We start from the raw sequence: 24,092 nt of genomic DNA, 5'->3' as shown, positions 1-24,092 counted from the left end.
GCCAATGCGACAAGCCCATTCGCCGTGAATCGAACGCAGGTCGGAACTACCAGTGTTTAGTGAATTTACCGCTCGGCACTTCAGACTTAGTCACTAAAGCTTGTGACATAGTATGGAAAACATGCGTCGTTTTACGAGTAGTTGTAAGAATGTAGTGAAAAATACTCAAACATTTTTGAAAAATGTTTGGTAATTCATTCGACGTCGATATCAGACATACATCACCCGAAAATGGTGGGCACTTCGAATACCTTCTAAGAAACCTTATTCTTTGTCTATTAGTTGTTGTAGTATTAAGTTTCGCCTAATAAAACGCTTTATGTTGTTTTTGGTTTTGTGATCTTTCTCTGTGATTCTGATATCTCCTCCGGGTGGGGTGTTCGGATCTGCTTTATTACATGAATTTCGTTCTTGTAGATATTCTCTACCTCGCTTCAAAACTTGTACGTGGAGTTTTGAAGCATCTTACATATTTTTCACATTCTTTCCACTTCTAACAATGACTGACTACTCTGATAGATTCAGATTAATAATTCGACAGGTTCAATTTTTAGATCAACTCAAAAATACATACCCTTTAAGAATCAGCGAGCATTTTATTTAAATCTCAGATAATTACTAGATATTTAAAAATAAAAATAAAAATAATACATAATAAATTAGTTATTTAGAAACTGCAAAATAAATAAAATAAAAGTAAAAATAAATAAGAAATGAAATAAAATATATAAAATAGAACTAAAAATAACTAAATATTAAATTAAAAATAAATAAAATAAAAATGACTAAATAATAAAATAAAAAAGAAAATAAAAATAAATAAAATAGAAATAAAAATAAGTATAATAAAATAAAAATAAATAAAATAAAGGTAACTAAATAATAAAATAAAATAAAAATAAATAAATTATGAAATAAAATAAATATAATAAAAATAAAAAATAAAATAAATATAATGAAAATAAATAAATAATAAAATGAAATAAGTAAAAAAATTACATATATAGGCCATCACAAAATTCTACTTAGGTATTCGAAAAACTTCAGTCTAAGACAGATGTATAACCGCTGTATATAAAAATGAATCAGAACAAGAAGAAAATCGAAACCAAAATCTATTAGATAAACTTATGCACTTTATAAAACAAGTCGTTCTTGTCACGTCACTTCATGAAATGTTGCGTAAAAATTACATTAAATGTAAATAAACATGAAAATTTTGTAATTCAGAAACAACTGCCCATTTATAATTCACGATCTACCTTTTAGGATTTCAAAAACGCACATAATTGAAACACGGCTTTTCTAACTTCATCGGAAATTCAGGAAATTGATTCGGCGACTAAATGAACCTATTTCAATGCACTATTCCTTACTCTTGATGATAACGTGTCAGCAGCAATCTCTTGCTCCGTCGTGGCAAGAGAAGCCCCAAATCTGTTGTAATGTATATCCTGGAAAGTGTAAAAGGAAATTGCTATCTTTCTCTATCCGGCAAATTGAAATAAATGTTCCCAAAGCTAATTTAATTTCTTGCTTTTCTTGTGGTTTGGATTGCATTTCAGAGCTTTATTTTTAGAAATTTCATCTCTCGGCTCATATTTTATGACAGTTATTATGTTAAAAATGCTTACTCTGAGAGTAATATATCACAATGCGGATAAATGAAGCTCCTTCTCATAATGGGACGCAGATGATAAAATATTTAGAAAAACACTTTCTCAGTTCTTCGGCTTCACTTAAATGTTTATGGGATTCGAACAGATTCTGCTTGTACAACATTATTTCTTTGTTATTTTTTAATTCTGTGCGGCGTATGAAAGTTTTGCTAAATGATGCTTCTGTTAAACATGATTATTTTTCATCAGGGAAGTTTGAGCTACAGCTGCAGAAATATTATTTTATTTCTTTGCTTTTTTTAAGCGAAATCATTTCAAAAAAAAAAGTAAATAAATGCAATGTTTATATTAGAAAAGAAACACGAGATTTATCTACATGTAGAATCTATTGCTTAGCCCTTTTGCTCTTAACCAAATTATCATTAGCAAGTATACTTGCATCCCGAGTCAATTTGCTGCAATAACGAATACAGTGATAATGTGACAGCAGAAAGTAATAATACAAAGTTTTGCTAAATGATGCTTCTGTTAAACATGATTATGTTTCATCAGGGAAGTTTGAGCTACAGCTGCAGAAATATTATTTTATTTCTTTGCTTTTTTTAAGCGAAATCATTTCAAAAAAAGTAAATAAATGCAATGTTTATATTAGAAAAGAAACACGAGATTTATCTACATGTAGAATCTGTTGCTTAGCCCTTTTGCTCTTAACCAAATTATCATTAGCAAGTATACTTGCATCCCGAGTCAATTTGCTGCAATAACGAATACAGTGATAATGTGACAGCAGAAAGTAATAATACAAACTCCAATGGTTAGTTCTTTTAATCTTTTGTCAAAGCCAAGTACAATTGAATATACTGTTGATTTATTTCAATATTTTAAATGATTTTATTAAATTATTTTAATTTAAATATTTTAAACAATTTTAACAAAATGAGAATAATAGAGTACTTTGCATATCTTTAAGAAGAAATATCAGATTAATTTAGATGAATGTGTACAATGTCCACAATGTCCAGCAAATAATTATGTTATTAATGAAAAGGCAGTGATTATTTACGGACTAAGCAAACAAAAAATGTTGCCATCACTTTATTTTAACTGAATTGGAAACTGTTCTTGTATTTAGCTAATTAAAATGATCTTAAAATTAAAAACGTTCACTATAACACCTCGAACGACAGTTTATGAAAGAATAATACAAAAGCTGAAAAAGATAAGAAATTAAAAGTGTGTAGGGAATGATTAAATATTTTGCTTTTCTCCTTTGATAAAATTAATACTTACAGATTTCGATGCATAAAACTAAATCTTTTCTTTCAAATAACATTAAAATTCAAACAGAATAGAATTTCATTAAAATTCTATGAACAGAAGAATATCAAATCATCTACATTGTATGCTTCCAAAAAAGAACGCATATACTCTATAAAGTTAAAACGATTTTGTAAATAATTAACATTCTAAAACTTAATTGGCATTGCACTTTTATAATATCGAATATAAATAAAAGATCTTATGCATCGTCGATTAACAACAATGTTTTCTCAGTTCTTGATTTTACTTGTAACGACAGGATTTAATCTTTTGCTAAACGATAGATCTTTTGAAGTGTTAATAATTTCATCGTTTAGTCTTATCAGAAAAAGAGCATTACGTATTTGGTTCAAGAAAACACATTTTTCTGTTGGCGATTGAACAACTGCCCTGATTATGAGGTTAGAGACTTTCTTGTTCAGCCAATGGATAAATTATATAAATTTTTTTAAATATAATTAGATAAACGAAAGAGTAAAATTCTCTTTTGTTTTATTACAGTAAATAAACGAAGTAAGGCTCACATAATCTGGGTAATTAGTTTTACCAGTATCAAGGAATGTTTGAAAGGGGAGTAAATAAACGAGGAACTAAATGCATACAAAAAAATGATAATTGGTTAAAAACTTTCTTTAGTAACTAAAATGGAATTAATTTCAAATATTTTTATTAGAAATAATTTTTAAAATGAGTGCTTTTTTGTAATTAATTTTGTATTCTCTAAAAATTTCAAAATCGATGTCTGCACATTTTAGTTTTTGGTCTTTTCTCTTTATACATTTCTTTGTATTGACGAACTGCTTTGTTTATTGTTAATTTCAAGGCTAAGTTTATCATTGGAATCAGCTTCCATAATATCTGTTTTAGGACATAATATCTGTTCAATCCAATAATTTTCGATAGTGTTTCAGCTGTTAATTCTGGTGAAGGCATTTCAACATAGTTGTTTTTGTTTAAGTCATCTTCCTATACTTCAAAGGCCTTTGCTCATTTACGTTAATAAAACTTTCATTATCTAAACCAGTAGTATTCTATTTGATGTTGTTAGTGAATTCAACAAAGTGAGTTTCAAAACCACTGAAACTATTTGCCGATATATATTACGATATGCCTCATACTGCTTATAACTGTGTTGATTCACGCCTACATTATGTTTCGCCTGTATTTTTAATAACGTTTTTGATGTTGAAGCTCTTCAAAATCTAATAAAGTAGCTTTTATAACTTGTTAAAAAGGTGTGACGCAAACAATAAGCTTTAAATATCATAATGACACCTTGTGTATTGATTGGACAAAAGGCATTGAATGATCTGAAGCATTACCTCATAGTAATAACATTTTAAAATGTAATTAATTCTCTCTGCAATATCATTATATCGTAAAGCGAGAGTAGTTGGCGGAATCATCTTTAAATATAATTCTTCTGGCTTATGCTTTATTATTTGAATGCCAGAATACTGGGAGATGAGTTCTTGGTAAATCTCTGAGAACTATAGATTTTTTGCATTTCAAATAATCATCGGTTTTACTGTATTTTGAATCTCTCGCTTTATTGTCATTTTATAACAAAGTGAGGTTGTCTTTTGAAATTTTATACGCTATAAACGTTCATGATGGCAACGTGATCATCAACGATGAATATTAGCTGATCCTTGTAATCAAGATTCTGCATGATTTCCTTTGATTTCTTCGAATATCTTGAAGCAACTTCTTTATGTATACCAATAGGTTTCCCAGTAGTACGAACATATTGAATAGCAGTTCGATACTTAAAATGGAAAACTTGCAGTACTATAGTAGTGCAGTTTTTGACTAGTTCCCATAGCTTCATTCTATAAATCATAAATCATCAGTAGTGTTCAAGACATTATAATGACTTAATGCTTGGTTTCATATTTAATTTTGATTTTTGATCCTTTTTGCTCCTTTTTGATTTAAGCCTTCGATTCCATGTTCATAATAACCGCTTCCCATTTAAAATTTGAATGCTTCCGAGTTTGGCCACTAAATTTTGACAGATAAGAAGCTACCTTGAGATTTGTATTGATCCTTCCTTTTGATGAGTTTTCGAACTAATGGTCTGCATATTTCGTTTCCACAATGCATCTTCCTCAAGAAGCTTTTGTTCCATCCATTACATCCAGCTTTTGTTCTAAAGTGATCCACATATGTTTCTTGAAGCAGAATCAAATTCTCATACTCTTTTTGCACTCATTATTATTGTTGTTACTATTATTATTTTAAAATGGTATTAAAATTTAATTGCTCAAAATGAACTTTACTGTAGATTTGAATATCGAAAACTAGTAGATAGTTGGCAGTTGAACATCAAAGTTCACAAACGCCAACTGTTTAGCTGTGCTATGTAACTAAAACATTAAGGAGAGTAGTTGTTATAGCACTGAACCGACTCTCTCTCTTCATGCTTTTTATGTTTAAAAACTTTTGATTCCTGAAATTTACAGTAGCTGTTGCCATACAGAAATAAAAGGCAAGAAGTATGCCTCCTCAGTAATACTCTCCCCATCTCCTCCAACGATAGCTATCAGATCTCAAGAACAAAAAGTCGATCAAAGACACATACACATAAACATGTAAATTCCCACTATTCCTACAACTCAACACTACTCTGCAGTAAAGAAGCAAAACAAAATCTCGAGTTAAGGTGGACGATTAAATAAAGATGAATGACACATTGACTAAAAAAAATTTTTTTTATAACGACGTTTCATTTTATGTTTGTGTCGCAAGTATAAAAGGTGTATCCATGAAAAAATTAAATTTATTTGTGTTTTGTAGAATCTGTCTCTCTTGTTCCACATAAACTAGAATAGACCCTGTAATGACCTGGCGAATTCTCGTACAGGCATGAATAAAACTACTGACTCAGACGAAGGGTAGAAATAAACCTTTATTAATTCAAACTAGTTAACAGAAAGGCACGGACTTCATGCGTTACAAAAACAAAACTAAACGTAGGTGGAAATTAAAACGTAGATTATAATACAAGTCAAATCTGACATAAATAGTGCAAGAGCGAACTTAGCTACGCTTAACAGGTGGACTCATATAAATATATTTATAATAGTAAACCTCAGAAAAAATTATAATATGTAAGTCGCATAACTTTAAAAATGTATAAAAAAAGGGCGTACGAAAGTCATTTGAATATATAAAGTAGAAAAACCGATCACTTAATGTCACAAAATATAATTTTGTATGCTACGTTTTTCAGAATTTGTCTTTATTTTTCCATAAATAAAATCAAATTTTTTGTTTTTAAATGTTAGAAGTAGACAATGGTTTGGAATTAGTATTGATCTCCGCCAAGAATGATGAAAAGGAAAAAGGGAGAATAATAGCCAATTATTCAATATTTTGAAATTTACATATACGGTATCTTGTTTGAATTAGTCCGCTAATTTGATATCTTAATTAGTAAAAAGAATTCGGTATTATACGGCTTAACAAACAAACAAAAAAAAAAAAAAAAAAAAAAAAAAAAAAGAATTTTAAAGGGACATTTTAGATGCTTTCTGGCTAGACACGGTCCCACAATTCTCGCTGCCATCGTACTGTTTATCTTTTTACCTGGCCAAAAATTGCATCGTGACGGTTAATAAAATCCTAGATAAGGGTATCGTAGCAATTTATTTTACAGTCGCAGAAAAATTTGTCTTGATGATTTTTAAGTATTTTATATAGAGAAAATAAGTGTCCTTACTTTTATTTACGTTTCTATAGTGCATGCATAACAGTAAAAGATTAATTGCCTACTTAAAAAATTTTGAAGGCAAAATTATAAGCTTTTGCACGATTTAGAAACTTAAAAAAGACTTCAATAATTTGTTGGATAGTTCGGTCATTTATTATTTACTTTCAGACTGAAATACAGAGAAAAGAATAATTACTTAAACGTTATCAAACTACTGAGACGTAATTGGATTTTATATTAAAAGAATATTATAAATATGAATGTTGAATTTTGATCAATGGTTAGATATTTGCCTCAGTTAATTTTCAATTAATGTTTGATTAACTAGATTTAAAAAGCTGAGGGTGAAATACTCTTTTCTTTTTTCTTTTAAAATGATAAGAAAGTTAGCTAAAAAAGTCTTAGACTAGAATCAGACATTTCATTTTTGTATGCTATAAATGAAGGTTATTAACTTTTTTCTGTGCTATAATTGGAATTTAACGACAAAGCATTTGAATTTAATTAAGTGAAAAAAGACGGAGAGAAAAATATTAAAATAACAAGCTTTTGCGTGTTGAGCTAATAAAAATGATTAATTTAACCGTTATTTTAAGATATTTTAATGCATCTTTTAGCTTATACAGGCATTTTATGTTTGAAAAATGTTAAACCTGTCACCATCTATAATTTATCTTATTTTGTATTTTCTGTTAAGGAAACTATAAAAACTTTGAATTAAAATATAATTATAAAAATAAAACTGATCGAAATGTACTTCCTAATCCTGTTTGGCTGTTACAAAAAATTACTTTTATTTTTTATTAGCTTTCTGCTTATCCTAATACACTGAAAAATAAGGAAATTCTATGGAAAATAAACTGATGCTGAAGTGCTGCAAAGAAAAAAAAAATGTAGCTTACTATTTATGCAATCTGTGAAATTTTAAATTAAAAATCAGCATTATTCGCCTCACAATAATTAGGTAGAAATTATATTCAATTAACAGAAATTTTCACATTAAGATAAACCCATTTTCACTGTATCATGTACACTGCCGGGAAAAAAAAAGGACAGTTCTATATCTTCCGTTCTACTGGGCCGATTGAAGAAATTCAAACTGCGTTTTTCATGTCTCGAAAGCGCGACTTAGGATATATATTAAATTTATATATAGCACTGTTCTAATATCGGTATTTTGACATAAAATTGGGCTTTCTCTGAAATGACATGCCAATTATTTCCCATATTTGATTTCTACGACTCCAATTACGACTAAATATAAAATGTAAAATTTGGTGCGAAATTTACGGAGAGATTCAAAAATTTATCTTGGAGTATTTTTTTCATTTTGCGCCAAGAATAATTCACTTGGAGAACTTCTTTATTTGTAGCAACTTATTTTCCTTTCTTTTTTTTTTTTTTTTTTTTTTTTTTTTTTCATTTTAAACGAGTGGAAAGTCATCGTTCATTATTTCAAATAATTTTAACAAAGTGCGTAAGCCACATTTAGCCTTATTATCGTTTAAAACAAATATTCCAAAACACGTCCATATGTAAATTAACGTATATCTTAGGAAATTTTCAATATAAAAACTCCAATTTTTTGAAGATGTGCTTAGAAATACATATACTTTAAGACGATGCTGAAAATTTTATAGGTTATAATTCAAATTTGTTTCGAAAAACTTATAAAAATTATTAAAAATACAAATTAAAAAAATAAATTACGAAAATTAAGCGAATTTTACTTGGAATGAGCATATTTTTTTAATTCTGAAAGAAGAAATGAAGTAAGTTTAATAAAAAAAAAGATATATTAATAAATATATGTCAAATTCAATTAACATTGAGGAGCTAAAATTTTGAGAGCTCAATTTTTAAAAACTACTTGTGCGATTTTTACAAAACTTGGCAATTTGGTATAATTTTAGTCGTAGAATCGAAATATGGAAAAAAATTGGCATGTCTTTTCAGAAAAAGTGCAATTTTCTCTCAATATACCTATATTAGAACAATTAATTGAAAAGCTATATGCAAATCTAATTCTATATAGACTAAGACGCGCTTTCGAGATATGAAACAGGCAAGTTGAATTTCGTCAATCGGCCCAGTAGAACGAGAGGTATATATAGAACTGTCTCATTTTCGTTCACAGTGTACCTGCATACAATACGAATTACAATAACACAGTGAAAAACTTTATCATTAAGCTGAAGTATATTCATCCATCAAGTGGCTGAGGAAGTTGAATCTAGAAATAGGATATATTAATTATTAACATGTCTAGAAGTTGTCTAGAAATAAACCGAAAAATGCTGAAAATTAAAGTACCGTTGTTACAAATACTGCTTCTAGTTATACTATTATATACAATGATTTGCTATTCTTAAATGTTATTTCTGTGTATGCGAAATTATTATTTTTGTCCTTAGCCTTAAATTATGCGTTAGCTGTTCTTCCGGGTTACTAATCGGGAATACTCAAAACAGTTTGAAAGTCATTCTTTAGATAAAATGCTTCTCGTTTCTAAGTTTTTCTCGATTTAATAAATGGCTTTATACTATATACAGTTTTTGAAAATGCATAATGTTTTAAGTGCATTTAAATATTTTACGTCTATCTATGTCATTTAGAATCAAAGATTCATTCACAGATTGATCTCTTTCGTTAAAAGTTACTCCAAAATTGGAAGCCTTTTCACAAACATTGCCTTACACGTGGTAAAAATTATTATTTTACGCGCTTTTTATTATTCCAAAAAGATAATACTTATCTTTTTGGAATAATGTAACAAGAAATTATTAATAAACTTCCCGCTCAATATAATTTCATTGTAGGTCAGTGCTTTTTATCATTTTTCTATCATACACTCTTTTAGAAAGACTTTTATGATTTTCAAAACAACTTTAAATATGCCTTTTTGTTACTTCATTAACAAGCGGGCTCTTTCCGGACCAATTTTCATGTGTGAAGATGAAATTGTATAACTAAATTTCTTAACAAATAAGATTTGAGACATTTTTCATTCTAAACAGCATAACGTCCTTAATGTAGAGAAATTAGGATTTACAGCTGAGGAATAAAAAATTTTTGTAGCCTGAAAAACTGAATTACCCAGCAAACAAAATTTCATTGATAAAATTAATATTCGCCGAAACAAAACAAATGAGCCAAAACATTAGAAAGGACGTTTTTCACAACTAATTAAAAAGTGAAATAACCTTCAGGATCTAATTATATTTTATTTATAAGAATAAATTAGAGGAAATAATTTAGAAATAAATTAGAAAATCAACATTTTTTAATAATTTTGACAAGTAAAAATTGTGAATGAGGCACAAGTAAAAATGAATATATAAACATTACTAGTTTGTGTAAAATCCACAAATGACTTTTCTTATCTCTTTGGAATCTGTTAATATTAGGTCAAAATTACTTGTTATGAAAGGTTTTAATGTAGGGGAATTGTCAGCTGACAAAAATATAGGTATTGTTATTGAAATGAAAGTTATGTTAAAACAGCTAGTATTCACCTTTCAAATAATAGTTCACTTCAGTATTGAAGTGTGCATAATGTTTACAATTGAGTTTCGAACCAGTATCCTACCTTACAATTACAGTGACAGATATATTCGGTTTTGGAGAACAGGTTTTAATGTTACTTTATTGAGAACTCTCCAACTTGTTTGAGAAATCCTGGATTTCGATAAGAGTTTCAGAAATTTGTTTGCAAATCAAAGCGAAAAGTAATTTTTCAAATGGAGTCTGAAAATTTAGACTAAGTCCAACACCTCATAGAATTTATCATCAAAGATTTAAAATGTTAGAAAAATCATAAGATTAGAAAGAAATTTCAATCTGATCTTGGTATGCATATTTCAGTTTACATCTGAAACAGTTTTAAGCTAAGCAGCTATTTTAAGATTTCGTACACTGAAACTGTCAAGTAAAAACTTATATTTAAAATATGCTGAGAGTAAGGACAAACGGAGAGTAATGATTGTGCAATTCTGTTATAAACTAATGCAATGTGGAGACTTTTCACTAATTTAGCAGATGTATATTATGAGATTCATGCTAATTTTTAGAGGCTGAGTGTCAAATTTTTTCTTCCTGTACAAAGTAAAGGAAGTATTTCTTCCTGTACAAAGTAAGCGATAAATTTCGGGTATTATATTTCAACGGAAATATCGATTTTGACCATTCTCGAAACCATTTGAACAGTGTTTTTGCTTGACATCTGTACGCATTGACAGAATAAAGGACTGTTTCTCCCAAAACAGATTGTACAATGGATTTAAAATGGATTCAGAAGAAATTTTTACTTGACGTCTGTACATAGGTATGTATGTATCTAGCATAACTCAAGAACAAGTAGCCTCAAAACTTTTATGCGTCGGCCTGCTATAACATATAGTTGTGCCCCTCCCTTTTGGGACGCAAACAACTTCACCAAATGTATATATATATATCCACTCTGTTATTCGGCTTGCTGAGCTTAGTTAGTTTTATTCTTATATGTGTTTTATTCTTACGAGTATATCTTATAAACTGTGCACTTTTTGATTTAAAAGTGATTGAATTATGTTGTTCTTAAGTTACGGTTAAGGTTTTTATGCCTTTAGCTAATCTGCATGCAATAGTTGTAGAATTACAAACAATTTAAAAGATGTTCAAGTGCGCCGAGCCTAATTACTTATTTGTACGAAGTAAAGGAAGTATTGTAATCACAAAAAATTCCGGGCACCATATTTCAACAAAAATATTCATTTTAACCGCTATAGAATGCAATTTAACGATTTTTTGAGTAATATCTCTACATAAGGGACAGAATAAAGAACTCTTTTTCCCAAAACGAATTATAAAGCTAATTTAAAATGGAATCAGAATAAATTTTTTTCGTGGCGTCTGTACGTACGTACGTGTGTACGTCCATACGTATGTAACACAAAAACGAGTAACCTCAGAACGTTGAAATTTTTTATATAGCATGTAGTTGTGCACTTCCCTCTTTGGTGGCAATCGGCCCCACCAAAGGTATATATATATATATATACTCACTCTCTTACTTGGTTGATTGAGCTCAGTCTCTTTATTCTTTTATGTTGGTAAATTGTTCATTTTTTGCTTTGAAAATGATTGAATTATGTTGTTCTTATCTTTCAGTTAAGGTTTTTATGCCTTCATCAGATTTTCGATGCCATAGTTGTAGAATTAGCAACAATTTAAAAGTTGTTTAAGTGTGGCTAAGCCTAATGTTTTTACTATAGCACCCATATTTGTTTACATTTGAAATTTAACAGAATAGTGGATTTGTTTGTCAAAATAGTGGATTCGTCTTCTTTTATTATTGCGAATTAAATCATGCTTAATCCATTCTGGAATTATAATTTAAGTTATTAAATTATCCCATATATTGACTCAGCCTAGCGTTCACAACAAATTAAGTCAGTTTCTATGCCTTCAGTGCCTTTTTGGCGAGTGAGACCAAAAGTAAACTTTCAGTTTTGTGCACCGAAATATCTGCCTTTTTTCCCCGCTGGCCGAATTCCTTGTTTTTGCGTAGAAACTGTATTTTTAATTGTAAAAATTGTTCTTTAAATTGTCTTAACTGTATTTATGTTTAAATTTTTCAATTTTTAATAAAGATATTTTGAGGTTTCATGTATTTTTGCCTTGTCGCGAAGTGAGAACTGAATCAATTGAATGAGAAATATATCTCTAATGAAATTCGAGGAAATGAGTTTAAACGAAATGCAGGACAAAATGCGTAAAATTTAATATTTCGTACGAGAAGTCATGTGGTATACACATCAGATTTTATTTCTTACCATAGCAGCCATATTTGTTTACATTTGAAACTTAGCAGAATAGTGAATTAAGTTAGTTTCTGCACCTTCAGGGTCTTTTTCCCGATTGTTATCAAAAGTAAACATTCAGTTTTGTGCACAAAAAATCTACCATTTTGTTTTCTGGCCGAAATGCTTGTTTTTGCGTAGAATCTGTAATTTTAATTACCAATTTTTTATACTGTTTTAACTGTATTTGGTGTTTTATGGTTTCTATATTTTTTAAATTTTAATTAAAACATTTTGAGTTTTTATGTATTTTTGCATTGCCGTGAAATGAGAATTGAATTAATTGAATTAGAAAGATATCTCTAAAACCCAAAGGAAGTAAACCGTTCGTATTATGTCCGAAGTATCGGTATGATAATAATTCGTAGTGATTTTAATTCTAGTCATTAAATTTCGTAGATGTTTCTAGGTTTCGGTCACTGCTAAGGTCTCCAAATAAATGAGATATAATAAACGAGCTTTGAACACCGCTTGTTCATGTTATGCTGGAACATTGTTGCTTCAACCAATATAACACACTGACTGAAAGAAGAAAAGGTGAAATTAAAATGCACAAAGTAAAGAAATGGGTGAAATATATTCTATAGTGAATTTATTGTTACATGTTTTAATTACGTATCAATAGATTATTGGGTCTGATGAAGTAAATTTCTCCATTTTAAAACCATAGTTACAATTCGAGCTTCACACGTAAGTGTAAATTAAGATGTCACTTTAAGACTCCAAGGTAAAACTTTCATATTTAAGTATTCTGAGTAACTTGTTATTATCTTGTTCTTTATTATTATACACATGATGAAGCAACAATGTTTTATGAGCGAGAATCATATTAAATAGTTATTCATATCATACCAGCAACTGGCAAGAAAGAAGGGGGACTTTTTTTTTTTATGGAAGCAAATGACATTGTTTTCTGGCTCTTAAATTCTTCGTAGTTGATTATATATTTACAGATCGATATTTTATAGGTGTAAGGTAGAAGGCAAGTAAGCTATAAAAATAAGCAGAATCGATAAAGATGGTGTTCATGATATTATTTTCTTCAGAAATATTTACGTATTTCTTATTTTTTTCGTGATATTTAATATTTTGTCATATTTAAATAATTATTACCGGTCGATAATTGTTAATTGTTTCAAAGGCATCATTAATATTTGCGTATATTCACATATTGCTGTTGACAGAAAGTATATAAGAAATTTAAATGCTTGACCGAAAAAAAAAGATTATGATATTTTAGGTTTGCTAAAGTGCTTCGAAAAGTAGCACAAAAACTTAAAAACTTTATTTCACTGTATCACTGGCATTTTATTGTGTAGTCAAATTAATTTAATTCATTAAAATCCTATTCCAAATTCAGCTGCATACTTTAATTTACTAAATAACTTTTAATTAAAGGTGTTAATAATTAATTTGTTGAAGCTAGTTTCTTTAATTTTTAAAAAATATTCGGTTTTAGTTTTAGCTTAATTAAGAGTCTGTGTCTTGTGTAATTTTTGAGTATTATTGCAATTTAATAATAAAAATTATTGATTTATCTGTTTGAAATGAAATCCCGGTATACAGTCGAAATTTGCCTCTCTTGTGAATCTATATGCGTTAATATAAGTTAATTAGTTGAGATATTATCAGAAATTAAGTATATGTTTTCATTAGTTATGGCCAGAATTTTTCTGGCTTTCAAAACCTACTTTTTACCTCTGTTTTCAAGCAAAGTCACCCACTTAAGAGATTTAGTCGGGTTCTCACATCCAGTTATTAGATCTTGGAAAGGGTTGCTGTATATTTTGGCTTTAAAATTCTCCCTTCTCTTGGGGAATTTTCTATAATGTGGTAATCTGCATTCTTTATAACGTGGTGCAGGGAGAGAGCTGGCTTTTTTCTGCTGATTTGATTGGCTCTCTTCTCTGCGCCACTCTAGAAGGATGTTTAGCCTCAAAATTGAAATGATAAATGTATCTTAACAGTACCAATTTAACCCCGACAAGGAGACGTTCGGAAGGAGAATTAAAGAGATGGAGTAAGTAATGTAAAAAAAAAAAAGGTTACATCTCATTTCCTATTACTGAGGCAATGAATTGCCTTCCTCGTCTGCAGCGGCATTTTCCTTATTATACCTCGGGGATGTCTAAGCAGTTACCTGATTCCAACATTACTCGTACCACCGATGGCTGATTTCTTTTTTTCTGATTCCAGGGCTCGATTTTTTCTATACGATTTGAGCCTCTAAAGTCTTCTTTCCTTCTCTTAAACCCTCCTCTGACAGCTCTTGTGTGGTCTTTGAACATACTCATCGCCGAAACGCTCTTGCATTATCTGGAGAAATGATTGTATGACACGTTTTTTTAATATTTAATTGAAAATAAGCCATAACAAAAATAAAAACTTTGATGGAAATTACTTTTCGTTATTCCATCTTGTTCATTAACACATTTGCTAGATGCACCTATGTACCAAATTTCCTAGCCGTGGGTCTATTAGCTTACGCGCAGCGCGAACGAAATTTACCATTAGTAAATTTAGAATGGTTATTAATTTAAAAGCTTTGAGCGAAATTTTAGAAATATTTTTTAGCATGTGGTGATACTTGTATTAAAGGGTGAAATATGAGAGCCAAATATATTACGTCATTCTGCAGAAGACAGAAATATTCTGGAAAAGGAAGGGTAGCATCTGTTTACGAGGTTGTTACGTTACTTATAGCTATAAATCTGTTTACGAGGTTGTTACGTTACTTATAGCTATAAATCTGTTTACGAGGTTGTTACGTTACTTATAGCTATAAATCTGTTTACGAGGTTGTTACGTTACTTATAGCTATAAATCTGTTTACGAGGTTGTTACGTTACTTATAGCTATAAATCTGTTTACGAGGTTGTTACGTTACTTATAGCTATAAATCTGTTTACGAGGTTGTTACGTTACTTATAGCTATAAATCTGTTTACGAGGTTGTTACGTTACTTATAGCTATAAATCTGTTTACGAGGTTGTTACGTTACTTATAGCTATAAATCTGTTTACGAGGTTGTTACGTTACTTATAGCTATAAATCTGTTTACGAGGTTGTTACGTTACTTATAGCTATAAATCTGTTTACGAGGTTGTTACGTTACTTATAGCTATAAATCTGTTTACGAGGTTGTTACGTTACTTATAGCTATAAATCTGTTTACGAGGTTGTTACGTTACTTATAGCTATAAATCTGTTTACGAGGTTGTTACGTTACTTATAGCTATAAATCTGTTTACGAGGTTGTTACGTTACTTATAGCTATAAATCTGTTTACGAGGTTGTTACGTTACTTATAGCTATAAATCTGTTTACGAGGTTGTTACGTTACTTATAGCTATAAATCTGTTTACGAGGTTGTTACGTTACTTATAGCTATAAATCTGTTTACGAGGTTGTTACGTTACTTATAGCTATAAATCTGTTTACGAGGTTGTTACGTTACTTATAGCTATAAATCTGTTTACGAGGTTGTTACGTTACTTATAGCTATAAATCTGTTTACGAGGTTGTTACGTTACTTATAGCTATAAATCTGTTTACGAGGTTGTTACGTTACTTATAGCTATAAATCTGTTTACGAGGTTGTTACGTTACTTATAGCTATAAATCTGTTTACGAGGTTGTTACGTTACTTATAGCTATAAATCTGTTTACGAGGTTGTTACGTTACTTATAGCTATAAATAAGGTGATCGCTGTTCGTTTTGATATTATTGCAGGTTTGCTGACTATTTTAAAAGATTTTGTTTCTCGCAACTTTTATAGACTGCACAAATAAATCCTAATCATATTTATTAAATATAATGGTAGTTATTCAGTTTGCCGATCCCTAAAAATGCCACAATCATGTTTACCATTGATCACTTTGCTACGTATTTTCCAGATAATTCGTGAATATTTTCTATAAGATTATGTTAAAGATTTTGGTAAATAAACGTTTCAGCACCGACGGATGTCAAGCCGCGCATTTTATTAAACTTTTTAGGATGTACAAATGAAGTATGGCTTAAGTTCAAAAGCAACTACTATAACATATTGCTACCTATCTCCCATTCCCAAATCATCGAGTCTTAAATAGTGTCTTAAGAGTCAGAGGGATTTCATGATAAGTATTTTTCAATACATAACATAAAATGTATTCTTATTTTTATTGTTTTTTCACTTTTCCGGTTTTAAAATCTTGCATTTAAATTCGAGGGTGATTATGATTTAATACTTTGGCCAATTTCTAATTTTAAAATTCTAATATTGCTCAATTTCGAAGTAATATGCTACTTTAAGATACTGTGATCTATTTAATTTTGAGAAAATTTACAGATTTCCAAAATTTATTATTATAAAATAGAACACTAAAATTGGAATGTGAATCAACGTTAACCAAATTATTCAAATGTGATAGGTTGAAGAAACACCGACACAATTGCAAAAAAATTAAAACCTTTTCTAGTGCCATGTTATGTTAAACAAACTAATAATGACCTATATAAAATGAAATATTATATTATTATAATTTTTTCTTCAATGTGCATAGACTCAGTTCTGGGAAATGAAATGGCTCTCAGGTAATTGGACCTTGAAACCAGACCCCCTCTCTATTTATGTACGTGGTTTTAAGTAACATAGAACTTCATGTATTTAACTAAAGAATCATCTGAAGCTTTTGCAGTCATTAGGTTATACTGACGCATGAACATGAAAACTGTGTAGTGAGCTTGCCGGGATTTGAGCTCCGGACCTCCTGAATACGCGTCGAGCGTGCTTTCATTTACACCACGAAGGCATGTGGAAAAGAATAAGAAAATACGTTATATACCCCCCTTTTAAAAGCCGACTGGTAGTTTAGGGATCCAGTAGGCAAATCGTGGCGGTGACGAATATATATATTTTGATAATATAGACGTCCACCATCTTTTAGTCTGGACGCCACTTGTAGAATCTTTCAAAATTTTTCGATGCCAGGAAACTGAAGAAATCGGCAGTTCCTCTCACAGAGATTTGACCTCCGTACTTTCGGAATCCCGCATCGAGTGTTCTTCCAGTTACATCACGAAGGCATGCGGACAGGATGTAATCCTCAAACTACTGGTAAGTTTATCATAGAATAGTAACGATTGTTTTCATGCAGCACGAAGTATAAATCTGAACGATTTTTTCAGGCACTTAGTACGATTATTAATATTGTTACGAACTGTACAGGCACGGTGAGCTAGCTTCCCCGCAAAGAAGATTTAGGGTTGCCATAAAATGGCAAGAGGAGGCAGGGTTGCAACATTTGTCAGGAAATCACCCGTTTGGCGATATTTGGCGACACAATTGGCGATATACCATGGACGGATGGAGAACTTTCTGAAACGAATTCTTACCGGAGCCGAAAGCTATATAACCCTGCTGGTACGCCGAGAGTTAGTATTGAGTTGGTGTCTCGTCTAGCGAGACAATTCCTGCGGAGACGATGGAGTTGACAGCCGGGCAGCGAGTGCCGAGTGGGTCGTCGAGTGCACCGAAAGAGTCCCGCAGTGTATCGCGGTTAGTGCATCGTCGAGAGAGCGTGTTGAGCTCCGGGAACGACTGAACCGAAGAGTCGGGAGCTGTGCTCTGTATGTCGTCGAGTGCATTGCGAGTTGTAGCGAGGAGAGTCTTGACAGTACGTGAAGTTCCGAGAACGACTAAGCAGAGTCTTGAGCTATACTCTAGTGCTTTGCCGTGAAGCTGTCTCCACCGTGATAGCCTCATAACCTGGAGGCTGTGTCGCTGATCGTGTCAACGTGTTTATAGTGGTTCATCGACGACTGTAAAAACGTGTTTTGGAGCTGTCCTGACAATACTGGCTAATAAAGTGTGTTTCGATACTTCATCAAGTAGTATTGTCGTTATTCACTCTAAATCCACACGGACCCCGTACAAACGTGAAGGAAGGATATAACGTAACAACTGGTTCAGAAAAGAAAAACGCAACAATATGAACTAATTTTGGACAAGAAAAGACTTCATAAAATATAGAAAATGCTATTGGATGATTCCGTTTGGTTCACCTCCGTGGTCGGAAGCCATCATAACGGCCATCTCTCTCACCTTCTAGCTTAATAAATGAAAGATAGACAGAATAATCGTAACAAAAGACTGGTTGAAATAAAATGAATTAAAATAACAAGTCTTAAGAAATTTCCAATTACAATTCTTAAAAATATAATTTGATCTGTATGCGCATTTGCTAGAAAAACTGGCTTGCTATATTTTATGCATATGCTAAATAAATTGCTTTGACAAACTGAACAGAAATTCGTTATCCAAAGGAATGAGTAACTTTTCTAATTAAAAATATATTTAATTAATTAAAATTATGAATTCCAGCGTTAATAAACCTTTCCTCGTGTGTGTAAAGATATAGTTTATTAAAAGAAAGAAGTTAAATGTGTTTTCGTAACAAGATATGTTTTGAATCACTGTCTTTTAATTTAAATTTTAAGTCTTAAGATTTTAATACCAATCCCATGTCCTTAATTATTATCTTCATTTTAGGGTTCACTAATATAATAAAAATATTTCTTATAACCTCGTTAAATAATTTAATTTAAATGTCGCACGAAAAATTCTTTGACTCTAAAGATCATGCATTTAATAGTTTTCTTTTTCCCTCTTTATTTTTTATTCCTTAAGAATTTAAAATTAGCCTAAGTTCCCTAATTATAAGAGCACATATTTAGTCCAGAAATTAATCAAAAAAATGTCTGAAAAAATAATGCTGTTAAAGTATTCAGAACTACAAGGAAAACTAAAAACTGTCGAAGTGAATAGAACAAATAAAGTAACAAAAAAAGTCGCCTGTTTCATATGCTTTAAATTTAATTATACTAAAGATTTAAAAAGATTTCATGATATTCTTTGTTTCCTTTTCATGTAATTCAGATTTCATATGTAATTAAAGTCCCAAAATAGTATTTGAAATTTGAAAAATGAAAGATTGAACAGAATATTAACGAAAAGGCTGCTCATAAAGTTAAAACAGAGAATCACAGCATTGAAAGGCAGCAGAAATGATAATTGCATTTGAAACTTTTATAAATTAGTCTGATACGTTTAAATTATTTTTGTATCTTAATGCAGGTAATTACTTCAGCTATCACTAAGATTAATTAAAATTTTTCTTTCCTGTTTTTCAGGCCATAAGAATATAAAATGTGCCATTTTACAGCCTATTCATTTCCTAATTTATAAAAGGAAAGTGTTTCATTTGTCTTCATGGCTGGATGAAGAATAATGAAACCTTCCTTGTTTTCTTTACCCTTAGATTTAAATTTATTATCGATATCATGTTATCTTTGATTTCTTTTATTCTTGACCTTTTGTTTTCTGTTCTCCTTCAAGTCTCTACATCTCTTCACCTCATGTTACTACAAGCCGGACCTCTGCCAAATATTCGTACATATATTCTTCTACCTTTATAAGTAGTTTCACATATTTACGATATCATCATAAATAAGTAACACGAGGGGCTGAAACAGAGAATTGTGATGAATCACTTTTTCACAATACCTTTTAAACATTATATATGAAAACAAATTTACATTTTCGTTTCAATATAAGTAATTGAAAAAAAAATATGATAGTTTAGTGACTTTATCTAAACACAGCACTAAAAACAGAAGTTCATTATCTTGAACATTTTGTAACTCCCATTCGATTATTCGATAAAAAAATATTTACTAAAATACTTTCCCGTCCTTGAAAATACTAAGGTAATACTCAAGGAACAAAATGTACGAATAATTTATTTCCTCTAAGCTTGTGAGTTTCAGGATGGAATATATACCCAACGATAAAATATAAGCTAGTAACAGAAAAGGCACAAATTGTTACGCATCCGATTGTGGGATTAATATAGTTCAGAGTTTCTTAAATTGCGGGTCACGATCCCTTGCGGTAGGGGAGTCGCCAAAAATTTTAGCAGTTTTGATATTTCTTTAACTTATTATAATAGGTTTACAATTTCCAAATATTTTTACACGATGTATCTGAAAATAGATAAAGATAAGGCAATACAGACAAAGAAAACACGGAAACGTTTCGACGCATTCTTTTGATAATATAAGCATTATTTTTATTTGCTTTGCACGTGACGCCATTTCTGACTGTCATTTCGTCTGTTACTTATTTAAAATTTTCACATTGTGCTATGTCTTAAAATTAGAAATTAAAGTTAATGACCTAAAACTGCAATAGAATATTACACATTAAAATACAATTTTACTTATAATTCTATAAGGAAAGTTTGGGAATAGGGTCAGTTTGAATGCCTAGCAGGCATCAGACCACATTATTCTATAAGGGATTTTCTCCATTTTTTCGGCATGCCTTCGTGGTGTAATGGTTAGCCCACTCGGTGCGTAAGCGAGAGATCCAGGTTCGCGCCCCGGCGAGGGCATTGCTCATCTTTCATGTCTCCCACTTCAAAAATAATGTAATGTCTCTACAATTTTACTAAAATTACCTATTTAAGTACAAAATTCGTAACAGCAAAGGCATGTTAGAGAGAGTATGCCAAGAATTTGATTATCCAGTTGACACTGTCTGAGTAACCACAAGAATAAAAAAATTAATATTTACACAATATTCTTTTTATTTTATGCATTGCTTGTTACCTTAAGTTCGTAAATTTCACACATGAATCTATTTGAAATTAGATGAACCAATCGGAATAACCTTATGGGTAGCTCAATATGAATAATATCGAATTCGTTGTTATTGATGTTTTGTACTTACATACTCTTCCTGTATACAACTGCCTTTTGTAAAAAATTATAAATTCTTTTCAGTTGGAAGTTTTCTTTCTAGACACCAGATAAATATAGATATCTATCCTGAATAATTCGCAGTTTTTTTTTTTTTGCATTTGATTGATGCAAAGAAATTTTGCTTGTGTTAAAGGAAACGAAGTGTGTTTTAAAAAACAATAACAAAAAAAAGTTTTTTTTCAGGCCTTAGCAAAAAATTTATACTAAATTTTAAAGTAGTTAGCATATTATTATATTCAGATTGACAAAGCGTCCGCGAGTAATATCAGTACACCCCGAAAATTCTGAGACGAATGGTACACGATTTCGAAAATAGAAGCATGTGAATCATGCAAATTTGTATTAAATTTTAATGTTAATATAATATTAACTAATATTTATATTACTTTTATAAAAATTTTTGCATGAACCAATTTATATTTTTATTTGACAAGAAAACTGATTCTTAATAGTTAGTTTTAAAAGAATAAGGGAAAAATGATCTTCACAAAATTTCATAGAAAGCAAATTCTGTAACTTTATTTTGTTTCATTTATTACTCTTTTCAAATTAATTAAGGATATTTTTTGAAAATAAATTTATTTCGAAAGTTTCAAAATGTAAAATGTTTCCGTATGGTGCATATTAAATAATCATCCATCCGAAATTAAATTTTTTTCAAGTGTATTTTCAAATAAATTGGAAAGTATTTACCATGAAAAGTTTCAAAATATAAAATGTTTCGATATCGTGCATATTAAAAAATGATCCATCCGAAATTAAATTTCTTTGAAAAACATTTTCAATACGATTTCATGGGTAAAACTTTGTTGATATTCCTACGTATCTTGTTACGCTTCATTAATCTTGTTGTTAATTTTCACAAATTGCAAAATTTGCTTAAAACAATAAAAACTCATCTTTGTCGCAATAGAGAGAAAATTTTCATTGCATATTTTCATGAGCTGAATTCGCATCTTTTAAGAATTAAAAAATAAATTTCTTTGGTTTTTTGTTAGAAACTTTGTTAGAAAAGTGCGTGTTATAAGATTCTCGAATAGAAAGAAAAGAAATGCCGAAAGTTAATTTCATTTTTCTACCAATAATTACTCCATGAAAGCTAATTACACCTTTTTGATATTCTCTTAAACGCATTTTATCTGAAAAATACTAGGTCAAGTTAAAATGAAGAGGAAAATATTACGAGGTAAAGCAGGAAGCATTTTCAGGCTTTCAAATCATATTCGTTTTACATCACTACCTGTCACATTTTACTCTAAATCATCACAGTTTAATAAAACAAATGAAATTAGCTGTTTTAATTAAAAATTTCTTATTAATTTGTTAGAGATGACCGTTAGGAGTTTTTCAGATGCGTTATTTTATTGTTCTCTATAACTGAACTGCGTTTTGTCGCAATTCTAATAATATCTAAGTCACTCTTGTTCTTTGTGTGAAGCCTCCTATACCTATTTTTTCTTTAATTCACATTCACGCTCCTTAGATATTTCATGCAGTAGTTTATTTCGTAAAACTGTTTCGAAATTTAACTACTGTGAAATGTGTTGAATAAACTGCCGTTGCACATAAATGTAATGCTCGAGAGCTTTCAAACTATGGTCTCAATAATTACTTACAATTTACACTTATAAATAACAACAGAGATAAACTTACTTTAACTAAAATTTTGTGCTTAGATATTGTTATATTATTTATGTATTTAGATATATTTATTACAATATTTACTCGATAAATATATTCAGTTTCATAAATTAGTATCACATGAAGATTAGAGGAGAAATTTCAGCAAATGAGTTGAAAAATCAAATAAAGCTCTAATTCCAACAATTGTTATTAGTTATTATTGGAGGAAAGCAAGTTATTCCACCACCAGTAATTCTATCATAGTGTAGTGTTCCATAGTCGATGTGCAAGAATCCAGATGATGAGAAACTGAATTTGAGCGATAGGTACACTAGCTGTTCGCAGAAAGTGGGAGGGGGAAGATGGTATGTCACTGCAATCAGTTTGATAGAAAGGTTGACATGCATCACAGGAAAGCCTTGGGACAGATAATGATCTGTCTCTCGGATGATGATGAAGTGAGTGACTGCTTTGAGGGATATGTGAGTATATATAATTGGACAAACATGAAACTGAATCCTGTGATGATATTATAGTTTTGCAATCAAATTTAAGCTATAAACCATTTTTTACTTTTAGGGTAAACTGAAAATTCAGATAAAGTGTTGGATAAAAAATACAGCTGCTTATTACTCAGTTAAGAAAATACTTGATAATGTATTCAAATGTGCTCGTTTTAAAATAAATATTTTAGGTGTCACTGCACCTTGCTTTAATTAAAATAAATAGACGATGGTAAAACAGATCTTTAAAATATTGTAAAATTAGTTTTAATAGCTTTTAAATGCCATAGTTTCAGAATACAATATTTGAAGAATCTGATATTTATATCAAAATTAAAAATTAAAGAATGTATACATACATACATACATACATACATACATATATATGATAGTATGCTAATAATGTTCACTTGGTAATATCTAAAACTCTTGGCAGTCGCGACAGTTTTAATTCCATTTTTATTTGCAACTGATATTTGTGGCCACAATCACTTGGCACTCTAGTCGTGTTTTTCACAGAAGATTTACATTTTTGATATTGTTGAGAGAGAAAGCAAGCCAGCTAAATTACATCTTAGCAGAGTAGAGAGCAAAGCTGAAATGCGTAGTTATGCAAGATGGAAGCATGCGAAGAGAAAAGTTTTGGTTTGCAATTTGGTGATTGGT

This window comes from Stegodyphus dumicola, chromosome 9, assembly GCF_044657685.1.
Source record: "Stegodyphus dumicola isolate Sdum_Otavi_A_Nest chromosome 9, ASM4465768v1".
NCBI lineage: Eukaryota > Metazoa > Arthropoda > Arachnida > Araneae > Eresidae > Stegodyphus > Stegodyphus dumicola.
The sequence above is the reverse complement of the archived record's forward strand: the minus strand, read 5'-3'. Positions refer to the sequence as shown.